The 18,107-nt window shown below is 44.8% G+C and overlaps 1 protein-coding gene across 3 annotated transcripts in view; it reads left to right on the top strand.

The window, feature by feature from the left end:
- Pde1c (phosphodiesterase 1C) overlaps nucleotides 1-18,107 on the top strand; it is a 475,928-nt gene that overhangs the window by 72,784 nt on the left and 385,037 nt on the right. The gene's annotated exons all lie outside the window — the stretch shown is intronic.

An 18,107-nucleotide genomic window follows, 5' to 3' on the forward strand; every position in this document is an offset into this window, starting at 1 on the left:
GGGATTCAGAGGAAGTCACTGACTTCTTGAGACTAAGGGGTCTCTGTGACTTTAAAGTCTTAAGGGTCTCACTTGGGCATGCTTAAGTCTCACTATCTAGAAAGGAAGTTGGACCTTGCAAGGCCCAGAAGGGGTGGTCCAACGAACATCAGGTCAGGAGCACGGCTGATGGACAGCCTCAGAAAATCAACACATTTTAGTTGGCATCTTCCATGAAATAGTGAATGAAGTGTTTAGATTTCCTCCCTGTATTCTCTCCCTTGGCTCCTGTAACCTGCCTTGAGCCTAGACAGAGCTGAGGTACCTCTGGCAGGCAGTTGCCATTCCCAGGGAGGCTTGTGCAGTCTGAATCTTCTCAAAGGTGGGCACTGATTGTCTTGAGCAACCAGGGGAGAGTTTGAAGCTCCCTTGTAGCAACGGGTTTCCTCCTAGGACCTGAGTAGCTGACTAAGTAATGCTTCTCACTATGGGAAATTCTTCTGGGTATTTCTAACTCTCTTTTCCTGCAAGCTTCCCTCACCTTCATAAAAGCTTGGGCTTCAAGAAGTTGTCAGTTGAGGGACATTGTTTCTAGGGACTCTTCTTTCACTACCCCCACTCACAACTCAAAAGGGGCTGTCCTGGAGAATAAGCTCAGATAATCTTCAATAGCTCTGTGTGTCTTTTACTGTGTTTTGGACAAACTAGCCTGCAATCACACAGGAAGCAAGCCTCTACTGCTCCATGAGGGCTGTTTTCTGAAATACTCCTGGTTTCTTGGCCTTGTAGTCTTCCAGTGTAAAGAGGAGGTTGGAAGGGGTGAGTGCCAACACTCATTCCAGTAGGAATAGCCCTTAGTTCTGTGCTTCTGTCTTTCTTGACTGAACTGTGAAGAATTTGATCTGGAAAGGCTTGGAGTTTGTCTAGGAGCTAAGATCTGCTTGAAGGAGTAAGGACTTTAGAGTCGGACTTGATGGGGTCAAATCAATCTGCTTAAGAAGGTTCTCTATGGCCTATGTAAAAGTAGAGGCTCTTCTGAATCCCCTTTCTACTGGTAAGTTTTAATAACTAGTACATAACCTTTGGCTAGTATGATGTTGCCTTTGCTGGGAACAGCCTGCTTAGTTGTACATGATAGTAGCCTGCAACCCTCAGGAAGTTGCTTGACCTCTTTATATTTTAGTTCCATGTACTTATCTGCAAAATGGATAACAATGCCTGTCTCATTGGGTGGTGCAGGGTGTGGATGAGAGTGAAGATTTGAGGATGGCATAGGGCTCAGAAAGTTGTAACCCTAAAAATGGGCACTTCTATTCTTAATTTTTTTCCTACAAGTTCTCTATTTGGGATGTAGGCTCAGGGCAAGCCCCAGATCATGGCTGAGTGTTTCTGTGGTGGGCTTGTAGCTTGGCAGCCCATCCTACAACTTTCCTCCTCATCTTCTGCTAACCTGGGGGTTCATTCCAAGCTGCCATGGAATGTGGCCTCCGCTTGTCCTTCAAAGTTTAAGGGAGAGCTTTAGGGACATAGACAATCATTTGTGGCTCAGAGGCATCATAGTTGCTAGGCAGTAGGAAGGCCCAGGAGTGTCGGAACCAGAAAGGAAGATTGGCACAGTGGAGTGAAAATCTTCTTTGAAACAGTTGACCTGAGTAACCTTCCACATGGGTCCCTGGGGTGTCCATTCTTAACCCTGTTACACCCAGAGTCAGAACCAAAGTACTTAGTCATTCTCAGGCCTGGATTTGAGGAGGATGTGGAGGTTATTTTCGTCCCTGGTGAGGGTCCATAGACTTTCTAGACATCAGTACTGGGTGAACCTGACTCCTCTGGAAGAACAGCTAGTTCTCTTCACCACTGAGCCATCTCTCCAGACTATAGAACAAAGTTTTGTGTAGTCACGCTGGGGAAGAGATTTGAGAGCTGCTTATCTATAAGGTTTTGTCTTAGTGTCCATCTGAAGCTGCTTTGAGCACATCACAAGGGCTGCATTCAACTGGGTATAAGAGGCTGGACAGGGCAGGAGGACCTGGTTCCTAAGTGGCTCACTCTCATAGATGGCCACCTTTTGGTAGGAGGTCTCAGTTCCTTACCCAGCAGAGAGTTCACAGGGCTGTCCTAGCAGTTGCTATGGTGATTTTTGGCATTGCTTCCTGGAGTTTGAGAGCAAGTGATCAGAAAGAGTGGGGTGGGGGCTGGGGGGAAAGGGGCGAGGTGGGACCAGTAATGGTTCATAATGAGCTTTGGGAGTTGTGCATCAGTTGTTTCCCATTGTTTGGTTAGTCATGCAGCACCACAGGTTTTGGGAAAGGGATTTTCCAAACTGTGAGTACCACTGGGTCATGCTTATTGGGGCCGATCTTGGAGGTGAATGTCTCATGTTTTTAGCAGCGTATAGTCTTGCTTAAAGTATCTGTTCAGTAACAAATACAGTTATTTATAGTGTCTTTGTATGGTTTTCTTATATGCTAGTTTTGTGCTAGGAGCTAGAAATGTGGGTATTATGAAGACAGACACATTCCTGTTTTTGCAGAGTCTATAGTCCATTAGGCAGCTATGCATTAAACAGCCTACCCCACATGTCGTTATCTTTACAGTTTTTATGGGCACCATTAAAGGGATGGAAGAAGAAGTGGGAACAATGAGAACATGTAAGGAGGGACAAGGCATAGTTTGGGTGTAGCTTCCATCAGATGTTCGTTCATCTGGCCACCCTACCACTTCTCCAATCTGATGAGCACAATTTTGACCATTGTGTTGGTTAGTTTTAAATGTCAACTTGTCGTAACCTAGAATCAGTGGAAGTAAGAAGAGAGTCTTAGTTGAGGAATTGCCTAGATCAGCCTGGCCTCTGGGCATATCTGTGGGGGATTATCCTATTTGTTAATTAATAGGGAAGACCCAGCCTATCATGGGCTGCACCATTCTGTAGGTAGAAGGTGTTGAACTATGTAGGACAGGAGAAAGCTAGAAGCAGGAAGCCATTAGGTGTCATGGGTGCGTTTGTTTTTTTCTGCTCCCTACTGTATATTTGATGCTTAAGTTCCTCACTTGGCTTCCCTGCCATATTGAATTACAACTGGGCACTGTAAACCAATAAACCTTTCTTCCCTAAGTTGCTCCTGGTCAGGATATTTTATTGAAGCAACAGAGCTGAAATTAGAATGGCCATCTTATCCTTCACTCATATGCTCTCCTCAGACTGTGAACTCCTCTGGAGAGAGGCCTCGGAGTGAGTTGAATGGCTGTGCGATCTGCCGCTGGTGGAGGCCTGCTTTCCTCAGGAATGCTTGGGAAGAGAGAGGGGGCACACATAGAGGAGGCCTAGTGTAATGGGCAGTGGGGCAGAGGGGTTTCAATGTCTGCCTGAGCCTGTTCCTAGTGCCCTTGGCCCACTGTGGATGGGTTTGCAAAGCAGCACTGGAAGAAACCCCACCCCCAACCCTTGGTCAAAAGCCATGGTCTGGAATAGCCTCAGCCATAACTCTGTGTGAGAGACTGGAGGTCCTTGGCCTGGGCTCGGCCATGGTTGTAACAGTGAAGATGATAGTATTTGTCACCTTGGCTTCTACTGGCTGTCATTCATCCTTCATGTGTGTTATCTTCCCTCCCTCCATGGCATTCTCCTCAGACCTTTCATACTGGCCATTCCCTCAGCTTTTTTTCCTTTCACAAAGGCATACTAATGATAGAATTTGAAAAAGAATGAAGTTGGGGCCAGGGAGATGGATTCCTCATTGGCTAAGGCACATGCCCTGAAAGTGTTAGGACTGGATTTTGGATGTCCAGAAGCTGTGTGAATGCCAGGTGGCTGTGACAGCCTACCTGTAGTTTCAGGCTGGGAAGGAGGACGTGAAAGACACCCAGACGAAGCTGGTGAACCAGAGTAGACACATCAGCAACCTCTGGTTTGATTGAGAGACCCTGACTTGATGCCTACAGTGGAAGAGTGGTAGAGGAGGATTCCTATCATCAACGGTGGGTCTCCATGATCACTCATATGCCCACACCACACATACACATATGAAAATGAAAGGAAAATGTCATAAAGAGCAAAGTTAATCTCAATGTTTTGATTAGAGCAGCAGTTCTCAACCTCTGTGCTGCCATCCCTTTGCGGGGTCAAATGACGCCTTCACAGGGGACTGCCTAAAAGCATCACAAGACATAGATATGTGCATTACAGTTGACAACAGTAGCAAAATTGTAGTTATGAAGAAGCAATACAATAATTTTATGGTAGGGGGCTCACTGTGACATGCGTCACAGCATTAGGACCTTGAGAGTCTCTGGAAGGCTCTGGTAATCCCTGTGTCCATGCTGCCTTCCATGTTTCCTTAGCCTTTTTTGTTGTTGTTGTTGTTCTAAGTTGATCCTTCTAACATAAAATTAAAGGTGCTGGCCATGCACATCGTCTTTGTCTTATTACACAGACCAGCCTATGTGTGGATCACAAAGCTCTCCGGCTTAGTTAGGGTTTTTAATGCTGTAATAAAACACAAGCAAAAGTAACCTGGGGAGGAAAGCATTTCTTTCACCTTACAATTCTTTATCACAGTCTGCCACTGATCAAAGTTAGGGTAGAAACTCAAACATGGCATGAACCTGGAGGCAGGAGAAGATGCAGAGGCCACAGAAGAGTCCTACTTACTGGTTTGTTCTTTGTGGTTTTCCTCAGCCCGCTTTCTCATACCATCCAGGACCACCAGCGCAGGAGTGATACTACCATCTGTGGGATGAAACTATCTATATTAACCATCAATTAAAAACTATACCATTGGCATGTCCACAAACCAGTCTGGTGCACATTTTCTCAACTGGGCTTCCTTCTTCCAAAGTGATACTAGTCTGTGTCAAATTGACATGTAAATTATCCAGCCAACCTTCCATTTTCCCTTTTGTGAATAATAGCACAAAAGGAACAGGATTTGACTTCCTGGGTCCTGGATGCACCTGGAACTAGAATTGAGGCTACCTGGTACCCACTGCAGTGCGTGATCACTGAGGTTTTCATGTCATATGTGCCATATGAGAGTGCTATGAATGGGTTCTTACTTTCATGAAATATATCTAACACCCATCTTTCCCCAAATGTCTCATCAAAATGAATGTTGTAGTAATGCCAAGAGTTCCCATGGTTTTTCCACATGTGTTGCACCTCCTTGATAGGAAAGGATTATGATTTAATTTTATATGCAAAGCAGGAGACCCATAGAGGCCTAGCAATTCAGTAGAGGAATCAGGACTCTAGTTGGGCTATCCGACTCTGAAGTTTATAGTCTTTCCACTCCTGTGATGGAAAACGGCTTCAGAAGATAGGAGTACAATAAACAAGGGATTCTTTCTTCTGGTGCAACCACACTTGTTAGCTGGAGAAGTGGAAGATGGCAGGAAGGTGAAAGGAAGGGAATGAACAAGGCAAGGTGGCTGCTCTGCATGTTTCAGGGAAGAACAGCTCAGGACCACAGGCATGTGGTAAGGAGGTCAAAGACTCAGGGACAAGGCTGGGAGGCGGGGTGAGGTCTCCTTAAGCAGGGATTTGGCTTGCCCATAAAATAGGCTATGGGGAGCCTACAGCCCAAGGATAGGACGTGATGGAGGACTGCAAACTCAGATGCAGCTCTCAGGCAGTAGCACAATTTAGGCAGCAGGTGGCGTAAAGGTTGTTGGGTGGACAGGGCTTTGTGCCAAGCACTACTGCTAATGCTTGCAATGTAGAGAGTAAGCCTGCAGGAAGCTGCCTCCTGGGAGCATATGTGCTCAGGCTGCATGGTTGGGATAGAAATATACAAATGTAGATAAACAAAGAGGCTAGTTCTAGACACCGGTGGTGGCTGAGAGAGAGGGTGGGCAGAGAAGTCCCTCCGGATGGAGGCTGTTTGAGTTGAGTCCCAGAAAGTGAGAGGGAGGCATTTGTTCAAGACACAAGCCGGATGAAACAGCATGGCGGAGACATAGAGCCAGACTTTGTATTAAACTGTCTCCATTGCAATCCAGCTCAGCTACTTGTCAGTTCTGTGGCTATGAGCAGGTCATTTGTCACTCTGTTCCTCAGTTATCTCATGTGAAATCTTGCAGTGTTAACAGCCATACTCTCAGGGTTGTTGGTAAGAGTTTTGGACTTAGCATATGCTTAGACTGATGCCTGGCACAGGGAAGGGCGGATATGAGAGGCCAGTGCTCCTGAAACACTTTACACCAGTGATGTAGGAAATAATGGGGCTGCATTTGGCAAATGTGGGAGATGGAATGTTGACCAGTAGTATGTCTAGGACCAAGAAAAGTAATGAATGGATGGATGGAGGAGTGTTACTGAGCAGAAAGGGGTCCAGAGACAGTGCCCACCTAGAGAGAAGAGTTAGAGACCTGCACCAGGGGGACATGTGTTCCATGTAACCTCTTAGCTGGAACTCTTGCAGTTGGGCCAGGAGACAAGCCAGGAAAACAGCTGGGAGTTAGAGTCTACTTAACAAATGAAGCCAGTAGGATTTATGGTAGAGCATAGGTGTGAGGAAAGAAAGGAAGAGAGAATAACATCCTCATGGATCCAATCAGCTCTTCTAAGCAGGAATGGGAGGAGAAGATGGGGCTATTTATTAAGATTGAAAACCTGGGGGATAGCAGGTTTGTTGGAGAAGTGGCCTGCTTCTTTTCAGAACCCTAATGCCTGTTCCTGGGATCTTTAGAGGGAGGTGGAATGGAGCAGGGGTGAATAGGGATTCATGACACTCTGGGGAAGAATTTCCAAGCAAATTCATATCCTTTATTTCTAAATGATCCACCTACCAAACCAAATACCTGCTTCTAGTTTGTGACCCCTGGATGCTCCCTTATCTTCTATCTGCCCTGAAGATAAAGTACCAAGCTGAGAGTCAGCCTTAAACTGTCCCCCAGGATAGCTGTGACTTGTGGACAGAGAAGGAAAGCCCCAGCAGAGTGGAACATCTCTGTCCAGGGTTCAGAGTCTTTATGTCTGGGCCTGGCTTTCTTTTCCTGTTCAGCAGCCCTTTGCCTGGTGACTCATGTATGTCAGTCATGCACTAGACTGGAGGGAGAGTCTGAAAAGATGGCTCTGCCAAAGAAGACTCTGTCTAGTGGGCATCTGAGTTCCTGCCCAAGGGCGTGATGATCTGTGCCCAGCTTAATTTGTTTAATGCAGTTTGACCTGTTCATCCCACAGCCACTTGCTGTGGTGATTTATGACTCTGGACATAACAGTGCTGGCAGTGCATGCCTGGGCTGATGTCTGGGAGATGTGTGTGTGTGTGTATGTGTGTGTGTGTGTGTGTGTGTGTGTGTGTGTGTGTGTGTGTGTGTGTGTGCTCACATGTACTAGCTCTCACAAATTAAGATTCAGCAAGGAGCTGGGATCAAAATGGAGCCACATATGCATAGTCCTGGCTTATGAAATTGAGTTCTAGTCTCAGACTTGAAGGTCTCTTCAGATGCACATGAAACTTTGCATCTTGCAGGTCACCTACTTCGGCAGGCAGTGATCTTGCAGCCTAGCTCTTTTCTTTCATATGTGTGGAGTGGGAGAATCGCACTGTCCAGCTCATCCTCTACTTCAGGGGATTTTTTTCCCTGCTCACACACAGCAGTATCTATGCTTAAGTGGGTCTGATTGTGCTGATCAGGGTTCTTTTCTCATGAAATTGCTGGGATGGACAGCTGTTTACAGAGCAGCAGCCACACAGATTAAGTATCGCTTTTCTCAATTAATCAGAAAAGCATGCCCTTTCTTCCTTCTATGACTTTTTAAGACATGCTTCCCTTAGGATTTTGGGCTTTGCTCTCTCTAAAGCTCCCTCCCCATCATGTGGCTGCTTGTCCATCTTGCAGCTGCCCTCCATGCTGCCTTAGCTCAAACGGCCTGCTTTTCTCTTTCTTTTCTCCATCTTCCTCCTCTGCACAGATGCTGAAATTTTTTTTTTTTTTTTTTTTTTGCCTTGCCACTCTAGGACTTTTCTTTTTAAACTCTAATAAAATTGCTCCATTACCTTCAAAAATTGCTGAAGTAAACCAACAGGGTTGAATATTGAATTCTACAGCATGCATTTCCAAAGTCATCCAGGGCTTTCCAGTGAGCTCTTTGGATGTGCACTTGGTTTTTCCTTTTCAAAGTTGGTTATGTCCTTCAGCTCCTTAGGACTCAGTGTGAGTCCTAGGGCATGACACAGGAGGAGGTCATTAGAAGTGAAGACTCTCACACCCAGACCCAGGTAGACTGAACATGACCTGCATCTTAAAAAGTTCCACAGGTGGTCCTTTGTTCGGCCAAGCCTGCCTGTTTTAGTGGCTTATTGACATACGATGTAGAAGACGCTCCCATAGAGTGCATTGTTCCTAAGAAGCCTACAGAAAAAGACTGACTGGTTACTGTGGAACTTGGTGTAGCCTAATATAAAGATCCTGGTGGAGAAATCAGTGGCATTTAGCAATACATTGCATGGGCTTATTAAAAACAAAACATTCTGTTACCAGTGACTTGGGGGACTTGACTTTCATTGGGAAAGAAGTGGCATATTTTTGTCTTTATGAGAGATAGCCGAGTTTGCCTGTTGGAAATGAAACAGCTCAGGGCCTTGAGTCTATGACAGTTTTCCTCCAGTCTGGGAAGGGCTGTCAGAAGGAAAGAGGGTCAGAGACTGGCTGAAGGACAGAACGAAGCCTCCGTGAACGTGCCATCACAGAGGAGATGGGCTTCCTGAGGTGAGGATGGCTATTTTATGGGATAGGGGGGCAACGGTGGGGAGGGGCTTAAAGGCAGCTCAGGAGAAGCTGCAGGCCCAGTTGTCTGAGATCTTACAGGGAATCCAAGCGTGTGATTCTTAGGCGAGCCAACCCGCTGGTCATGTGGTTTGTAATGAAGCCCACGGCAGACAGAGGAGAGGACAGGTATTTGTAGAGCCAGACTCCAGTCGCATCCTGCCGGTTCACTAGTCCTGTCAGGCCAAACCATCTAGCTCTTCCTCAACTGAAAACAGGAATACTCAAAAAATACTGTGAAAATTAAGTAGAAATTATGGGGGGGTGGGTAAAGCTGCTGCCAGTGCTTTGGCATAGAATATCAAATTAACAAATGTCAGTGTCTCTCCTTGTCTTCTTTAGATTTTGTTTGTTTGTTTGTTTTTTCTTTCTTTTTTTGTCTAGGTGGAGTATAGTGAGCTATCAATTTGAATAGCCAGATTGGAATGTGCCTTTCGCTGGTGCTACAGACAATAGAGGAGAGGGTCAGTCTGCAGCCTGTTTCTCTTCTGCGTGCAGCCTTCCCTAGGGCTCTTGTTTATCTTGCTTTCTTTATGTTGTTAGTCCCAGACAGTGAACCTAAGACTTCGTGCATGTTAGGCAAGCACTCCACCACTGAGTTATACTTTCAAGATCTTGTCCCCTCAATCAAACAAATTATTTTGAGAACAAGGACAGAGTGTCATCAAGTTATCCCCTCTGACCTAGAACTTACTTTGTAGCCCTGGCTGACCTTGAACTTGTGATCCTCTTAACTCAGCTTCCCAAGCTACTGGGATTACAGGTCTGTGCTACCAGAACAGGGTCCTATCTTTCCTTCTTGAAGGCAGAGAGGTTATGTGGAAAGACATGACATGAAATATGACTCCAGACTATTTCGGATGGAGGTTGTGTTGCACAGCTGTATGGTCTTGGAAAAACTACCCACCCCTCTGAGGAATGGTAGTCCTATTTAATGTGGGGTCAGGGACCCTGGACAGGGGTGTACACATTTATCTGGAGTTTGCCAGTCATTCAATGCTTGATAAATATTTTTGAAGTGATGTGTGGATCCTTTGGGCACTTATGGATATTCAAGGATGTTTATGTCTTTGTATCTTTCTGTGTTCTTAGGCTTTTCCAAGTACTCTTGGCTTCAGACACACTCTGCATGGTGCACTGTGGGAGTCTGACCACTGATCATTAAATAAATATTGTTCACAGGCCTTAGGCACTGAGTAGAATAGCATATTTTTTGTTTGATTTTTAAAAATCGTTTATTTTTCTTATTAAGCAGAGAACCCATGCTTATGTGGGTCCTGGGTTAAAATGGAAGGAGAAAGACAACAAGACACAATACACAACACATTCTGAAGGTAACCAGTGCTTTGGGAAGGAATAAAGCTAGGAAGGTGGGAGGGGCAAGCAAAGGGAGCTGTTCTGGAAGTGTCTCCTGGGAGAGCACCATCTAAGCCAGGCAGTGAGCAGTGATTCTGAAGGAATCTCTCCCAGCATTGCCATCCTGTTTCCTGATGCTGTTTGGGTCTTTGCAAGTTTAAGGTAGGCGAAATCAAGCTCCTGTAGGCAGTTCTGAGCTTCCTCTTAGTTGGTACATAGGGACGGTGCCTGGACTTTCATTCTATACTCTCTTCGCAAGAGAGGATGCCTGATATTTCACCAAGAGTCTTCCCAAGGGAGTTCACCTGGAGAGGATCCCCCTGATCCAGAGCTTGGGGCAAACAGCAGGCCTAGGTAGATTCCCCATACAGGAAGCCAGGCTCTACCTTAGGCTGCCCTTGCTGCCAGCATGCCAGCTGCGTTTACACTTACTCAGGTGTCAGGGCTTTCAAAACAAGGCTTTCAATGTTTTGGGTTCTAGTTTTGGTTACAAAGCAGCATGCACCTGCCTGGTTTACAGCCACAATGGTTAGATCTTCCCGAGCTTTCCTTCTACTCCCTGCTGCCCTGCTGAATGGCCTGGATTGTTTGTGGCTTGGCTGAGACATCGAAATTCCTTTCGGTGTTTGGAGTCAGGATGCTTTTTGCTCTGAGTTAATTTTCCCATCGTCTCACTAACCTTGGTCTCCATGGGAAGTCCTTACTTTGAAATATGTTTATAGGCAATTTTACTGATTTATTTGGTTTAGGGGAAACACGCTGCAAACACACCAAAGATGAAGGTGACCATAACTTTAGAATGCTGCCTTTGAGATATTAGTATGTCCAATTGCTGTCTAATGTAATTGTTTAAAACCTGGAGTCCTAGCCCCATTTCATGGGACTCTCAGTGGATCTGGGATGCAACCAAGATCGGTGTGACTATAACTGTACCGACACAGATGGAGAGACCTACCCGATTGGCCCGCCTGTCAAGGGTGTTGCTTTTCTCTAAGATCCAAGTTCTGTGGCCAGCTCCCAGGCAAGGCCCAGGACCCATGATGTGCTCAGTGACTGCGCAGCATTGTGAGACAAATCCTCTCTTCACTAGTCCTACAATGTGAGACGGTTCTCCTATGAGGAGATGCTAGCTGACTCTCACGGTCAAGTCTGCAGCCACAGAGGCTGAATTTTACCTAAGTAGAGGCATGTCCGCCTGATGATGTAATGTCAGAGCAGTACCATTTTAGAAGAGCAGAGTGCGGCACTAGAGTTCTGAAGACGCTGACACATGCTTTGTAAATTTTACCTTAATAAGGATGTAGAAGTGATGAGTCCTCTCCCTACAAAGCACTGTTTCATTGGCCTAAGATGTTGTCTGGACACAAGGAATTTGCCAAGTTCCCCAAGTGATTCTAATAGTCTCCCAGGGAGCAGTTCACTAATGTTGAGTGAGGAGAAGTGAGCCACATTTCTTGAGTCTTACAGGGAGTGCTCTTAGATTACAGGAGGCAAGTATAATATATGATCAGAGGGTGGTCACAGATTCAGATCTAAAATACATTATATGTATATATACTATACATATGTATATATGCATATGTACATATATGTCTGTCCACAATCATAATATGCAAAAACAACAGCCAACTCTTCTGTATCCCTTTGATAAAATATTTTTACTGATAATATACATGACACATGCTTACCTAAATTATTGCCCTAATGCAGAAATATTGAAAAAAGTAACAAATCTGAATTATTGCCCTTATTCAGAAACATAAAAAGGTAACAAATTTTCTCAAATGTGCTATAAAGAATTCCTATACCTGGAAATATGTATTTTGTATTTGTCTCTCTGTGCTTATATACACATGTGTATTAGGCAGTTCAACATTGACAGAAACCATCACATATATACATAACTAGAATCTGTGTGTTTTGTGTTAACAGTTTAGCATGGATCTGTTCCACACATCTGCATTCATCTGTACATACTTTGCCAAATTCAAGCTCTAGTTAACTTGATAAGTGGAATAATATTAAATCTTGGTGTGTATGCACATGCGTGTGTGTAGTGTTTATATATGTGTGTGTATTCATGTGGGATGTATATTTGTGTCATGTGTGTACATATGTGTACGTATTTGTGTGGTATGTTGTGGTTTGTGTGTGTGTAGTGTGTGTATAGGTGTATATATGTGTGTGATATGTTTAGTATGTATGATTTGTGTGTGTCAGTGTATTGTGTGTGTGGTATGTGTATATGTGTGTATGTATGTGTATGTGGTATGCATGTGTAAGTGGTGTGTGTGTGTGTGTGTGTGGATTAGTTGTCTATATGTGTGTGATTTATATGTGGTTTGTGTATGGTGTGTGTATGCCTGTGGTTTGTGTATGTAGTTTGTGTGTATGTGTGGTGTGTGCATATGCATGTGGTGTGTGTATATGTTTGATGTGTGTGTGTGTATGTGTTTGGTTTATTTTTGCATGTGTGTAGTGTGTATGTATATGTGATATGTGTGGGGTATGTTTGTGGTTTGTGTGTGTATGTGTGTATATTGTGTGTGGTTTGTGTATATGTGGTAAGTGTGTGGTTTGTGTGTGTGATATGTGTGTATTGTGTGTGGTGTGTGTATGTATTATGTGCCTGTACTGAATATATGTGTTTGGTGTGGTGTGGTGTAGTGTATTTATTGTGTATGTGTGCTTGTGTATATGTGATGTATGTTAATGTATTATGTGTGCATTTATTGTGTGTGTGGTATATGTGTACGTGGTGTGTGTATATATGGTATGTGTGTGAATATGTTTGTGTATGTGTGTGTGGTGTGTGTGGTGTGTGTATGTTGTATATGTGTGCGACATGTGTGTGGTCTTGAAATAGAAGGGCTTAGTTAAGCTGGTATGATCACCCTTTATAGTACTTCTCTCTGTTGCACTATTCCACTCTTTACGCCCTTGACGAGGTCCTGTTGACACTAATCTCTGCACCATAAAGGCAGCAAGTAAAGTGCAGTAACAGCAAGAGAAGAGCCGTGTCTCAGCCAGGAAGCAGAGCCGTCCATTGTTGGGGCTGTGGGCGCATTTCTGTTGGGGGGTTTGGAATCTTGTATCCTCCAAGAAGCTAGTAGCATGTTTTTATATTCGAAATCTCATACATTTTTATCAGTGCTGGCAACTACTTATTTACAACAAGCATGTGGGCCCAAAGGAATCAGACTTTCTTATAGACTGTCTGGAACTCAGGCCGAGATGACTGGTCTAGATGCCATCTGTGGCATTTTGCATTATCTCGTCTACTTTAGTTATGGAAACATCAGCTGAAAATATTATTCAGAGGGTCAGCCATTGGCCCAAAATATGGAAATATGAAAGTTAAAAGTTAATCTTCTTGCATTTGGTGGGGGCAGGTTACAACTTGTGGCAGCTGTTCTGGCCACCTGGGAATTTCTCAAGAATATGGTTTCTTGGATACACACCATACCCACTGTACTTAAACTCTGCATTTGCAATCTGCATTTCAGCAAACCTTCCAGGCAGTTCTCATGTGTGCTGAAGTTGGAGAGCTGGCCCTGGAAGGAGAATGAGAGGAAACACAGGCAGACAATTATGGGATGAAAATGAAGTGCAGAGCTACACCTCAGTCTGAAGGACAAACAGGAGTCAGAGTCGATGTGGGGAAGACCTAGGCAGGGTGTCAGAGAGAGAGCGTGTGAAAGGTGTGATACGGAAAGATGCTGCAGGAACTGCGAACACTGTAGTTTGGAAATATACTGCAATAACCACCATGGCTAAGGCTTTGCGGCACTACTGGGGAGGGTGAGACCTTCCAGGTGGACCCTACCGGCCAGCCTTTGTCTTTGAGGCATGATCTTCAAGGGATTGTAGGTTCTGGGCCCCTTTCACATCCTCCCTTGTTTCTTGGTAATGAGGTGACTTATCTGAGCTTTACCAAGACCTCCGACCAATACCGTGTGCTACTATAGGCCTAAAAGCAACCGGTCCACTGGCTGGCTGTCTGGCATCTCAAGAATGGACAAAGCAGACCTTTACTCTTTGTAAATGAATCACCGCAGGCAGTTTTTATAGTGATAGCAAGCTGACTAACCCTGCAGTGGAAGATTATGTGCCATGGTTCTGATTCCAGGCTGGGTGAGTTGGATCGTATGTTGTAAAGCCATCACTGGAAACTGTTCACCAGGGGAGCATGGTGTCTGCATAGCATGGAGGACAGTCACTCTGGGCTGCCGCACTATTTCTGGGTAGAAGCTACTCTCCTGGTACCTGGATGGCCTAGATTTTGATGCCCGCCTCACCTGGTATAACTTGATTCTGGGTCAACAATCCCCATCCTTGGCTAGGGTAGCTAGGAGGGGAGTCCCAAGGCTTGGTCTAAAATAGCAACCCTGGGAAAATGCCCTCCCAAGGCTGAGCAGTTAGGTGGCTGCTTCTGTTCAAGGCTGTTGCAGCGGTCTTTGTAATCCTGCTTTAAATGTGGCCCATCAGTTTCTGCAGTAAAGATTTGGCGGGTCGGGCTGGGGGTGGAAAAACCTCATTCTATTTTTCCAGTGTCTAAAGAGGAAACAATTTCACCTTGAGAGCTGCAGAAGCACAGGACACTAGCTAACCCGTCCTTCCTTCTGCCTCCAGCCTTTCTTCTTTTTGATACAACATAAATTTTCTCCTAGAAAGCTCTACAGAATTGGCTACATTTCCCAAGGGCTCACAAAACCAATGCTCTTACTGTCCATCTCCAATTGGGATCAAGTAAAGGGGCTGAAATGCGGCAGGAGGCCTTGAGCCAATGAGCTGTAGCTCTGCCCTGCTGCAGGCCAGCTCTGCTTGGAGGAGTGAATGGGAGTACAAACTATTTATGTTCAGTAGTGGTTTTACCAGAAGCTTTAGGTGACAAAAGAACTATAGCGTGCTAAGAGAGCCCCTGGGCCCTTTTCTGAGGTGAGAATATTTTCCCTTTACAACGTCCTTTGTAAGAATGTAGTGATTCAGTTTCTATTTTTGAAATGCTGTGATATGTGTGCAATAGCACCGCCCCCTGCTGGACATTTTGTATAATGTTGCAAAAGTGGAGACACCATGGGATAACCCCAAAGACAGGAACAGAGAGACTAAGATTGAATGTGTGAATCCTGTGAACTTTAAATTGTTTACTTTCGTACGAGTCCTAGGTGTAACTCCTTTCACCATTTGCAAAATAACGCTCTAAGCTAAGGAAGCTGATATTCCGATGTCCTGCTATGTCAGCTTCATATGCAGCAATGATTACAACAGTAATCTTCCAGGCTGCCTGCTGTTGGTGTTTTCTCATTCGCTGGACCAGGTGTGCCATTCAAACAGATCACAAATATTTATGTCTGTCACTTATGGATATACAAAACAACACATACCAATCTTAATGGGAATAAAAAGGATATTTAGGTTCAGCAATGGTTGGAAGATGGTTCAGTGTGTAAAAGTATCTGTAGTGCAACCAAGTATGAGGACCTGAGATCGAATCCCCAGAACCGACACAAAAGCTAGATGCATAGCAGGAGGCGCCATAATCCCAGTGTGTCTATGAGGAGCTGGAAAACAGACCAAGGAGAGTCCCAGGAACACGGGGCCAGCTATCTTGGAATACATAGTGGGAAAACTACAGAGACCCTGTCTCAAACATGGTGGAAGGCGAGGAATGCTACCTGAGGTTGTCCTCTGACCCCCACATGTGTGCTGTGGCATGTGTGCAACCACATTCACACACACAAACTCTATGTGTGTACACACTTAGGCACACACTGTAACATGTGCACACACACATTTTTTAAAGGCAAAAAGGCAAGCAAAACTTGTGTTTCTACAGGATAATATGACCTTAATTTGGTCTGGAGTGATAGGGATAGAAATTGTAGACTTAGGGACTGTGTACTTCCATGTACTGGATTATAAACTTTGAAGAGGAGGTGGAGGAAATATACCCTCTGGGGCTCTCTGTCCCAGGTTTTCTAGAGACATTTTCTGGACAGCTTCTCCAAGCCTCCCTTTGTGGACTCTCCTAATTGTTAACATCTGAATTTAATGTTGGCTTAACAATGCCCAATTTTGCCATCATCTTCTGAGGGGCCCACCTTGGCTCTGCTCCTTCACATCTGAGAACACACTCTGTCTTAGCAGCTTGGTGTGGGTCAATGTGCTGGAGGACAGCTCTTTAAAGGAAACATGGACACAAGGATGGCCGGTGTCGTGGGAATCTGTGAGGTGTAACCTGGTTAGCCTCCCTAACCTGCTAGGTTGAGATTGTACTAGCTCTTGGCAGCTTTCTTCAGATATGTTAATGAAGGTGACTGAGGCATCAGCCTCACATAAGTGTTGGTAAAACCTGGGAAACCTAGAAAAGGAAGGCTGCTTTTTCCCATGCAAGACTCAAATACAGCTGATTGTTAGTGTTCAGAAGGTCAGTGGTAACATGGACATATTCTACTCTGCAGCATGTGTTGTGCCTTATTCTTTTTAAAAATTACATCTTAAAAAATAAATTTGCATACAATATATTTTGATCATATTTTGCCCTCTACCATGTCTTCCCAACCATCTACACTCACTTTCATATTCTCTCTCTCTCTCTCTCTCTCTCTGTCTCTCTGTCTCTTTCTCTGTCTCTGTATTTCTCTGTCTCTGTATTTCTCTGTCTGTCTGTCTGTCTGTCTGTCTGTCTGTCTGTCTCTCTCTCTCTCACACACACACACACACACACAGAGAGACAGACATACACACACACCCTAAACCTAAAGGACAAAAAAATCAAATCAAACCAAACCAAACAAACAAACCAAACACAAAAGCCAGAGTCTGTTTTGTTTCACTTACCTATTGAGCACGAGGCCTACCATGCCTGGAGTAGGATTTATACGGCCAGTGCTCTTCATTATGGAATGCTTCCTGTCCTGACAGTACCACTTGTAAATAGCTTCTTGGTTAGGGGTGGGCCTTTGTTTCTACTTTCCTTTCTCTGGGCTGGGTTTTTGTCTGGAATCGTGCAGCCCAACTGCACTGTCACAGTCTCTGTGTGTTCATATGTGCAGTAGCACTGTAATGTCTAAAAGATGATGTTTCCTTGGTGTCATCTGCCACGTCTGGCTCTTACAATCTTTCTGTCTTTGCTTTTGTGGGTCTCCTCTTTCCTGGGGGGCTGTTGGTTACCAGCTCACGAAGGCAGGAAGAGCAGAAGGTGAAAGTCATGAGCACGATAGAGAATGACCACTCTGGATACCACTTCAGGGAGCTAGTTCAATTTTATTCAGGTAGAACAAAGGCTTTAAAGTCCTTGGGGGAGTACGTAGGGGCCTTCCAGGATAGGTGTACATAATTAGTTGAGACTAGGCACTTCAAAGATGCTTGATTTGCGTTAGGCAGCATGCTTCTATCATATGAATGGAAACTGTACCAAATTATCCTATAGGCTCAGAGAGGGGAGAGGTAGCAGGGAGCAGCGTCAAAGGCCACATATCAAATGTGGTTAGGGGCATCTATGTCTAAAGACACTCTCCAGATGAGGTCAGGTGAGAGTAGGAGGCCCTGCTGGGGAAAGAGGGTCCTCTATCTAATACTGAGCTCAGAATGGCTATCCGGACTGGGAGGACTGCAACCTCAAACATCATGGTCCTTCCAACAGCTTCCACATAAATCCTTTGAGGGAGAGGTTCAATGAAGACATCTCATTTAGGGCTGAGTGCTCCAGGTCTCTCACCCTCTGCACATTGTCCTGTCCTGGGTTTCTTTGTTCGTGACCACTACTGCAAGCTTCTCTGATGAAGGTTGAGTGGTGCACTGATCTATGTTTATAACATATGCCATTAAGAGTAATTTTATTGTGTTCATTTAGTAGAATACTGTAGTAGTTTTTCCTCTAGGGCCCATGACCTATCTAGTCTCCATCTCTTGGCTTTGTGTGTCATATGTGGATGATATTTCATGGAGTAGGCCTTAAGACATCTTTGTTATTCCACTAACGTTTCTACCCCTATCGT

Source organism: Acomys russatus, chromosome 10, assembly GCF_903995435.1.
Source record: "Acomys russatus chromosome 10, mAcoRus1.1, whole genome shotgun sequence".
In the NCBI taxonomy this organism is placed as follows: domain Eukaryota; kingdom Metazoa; phylum Chordata; class Mammalia; order Rodentia; family Muridae; genus Acomys; species Acomys russatus.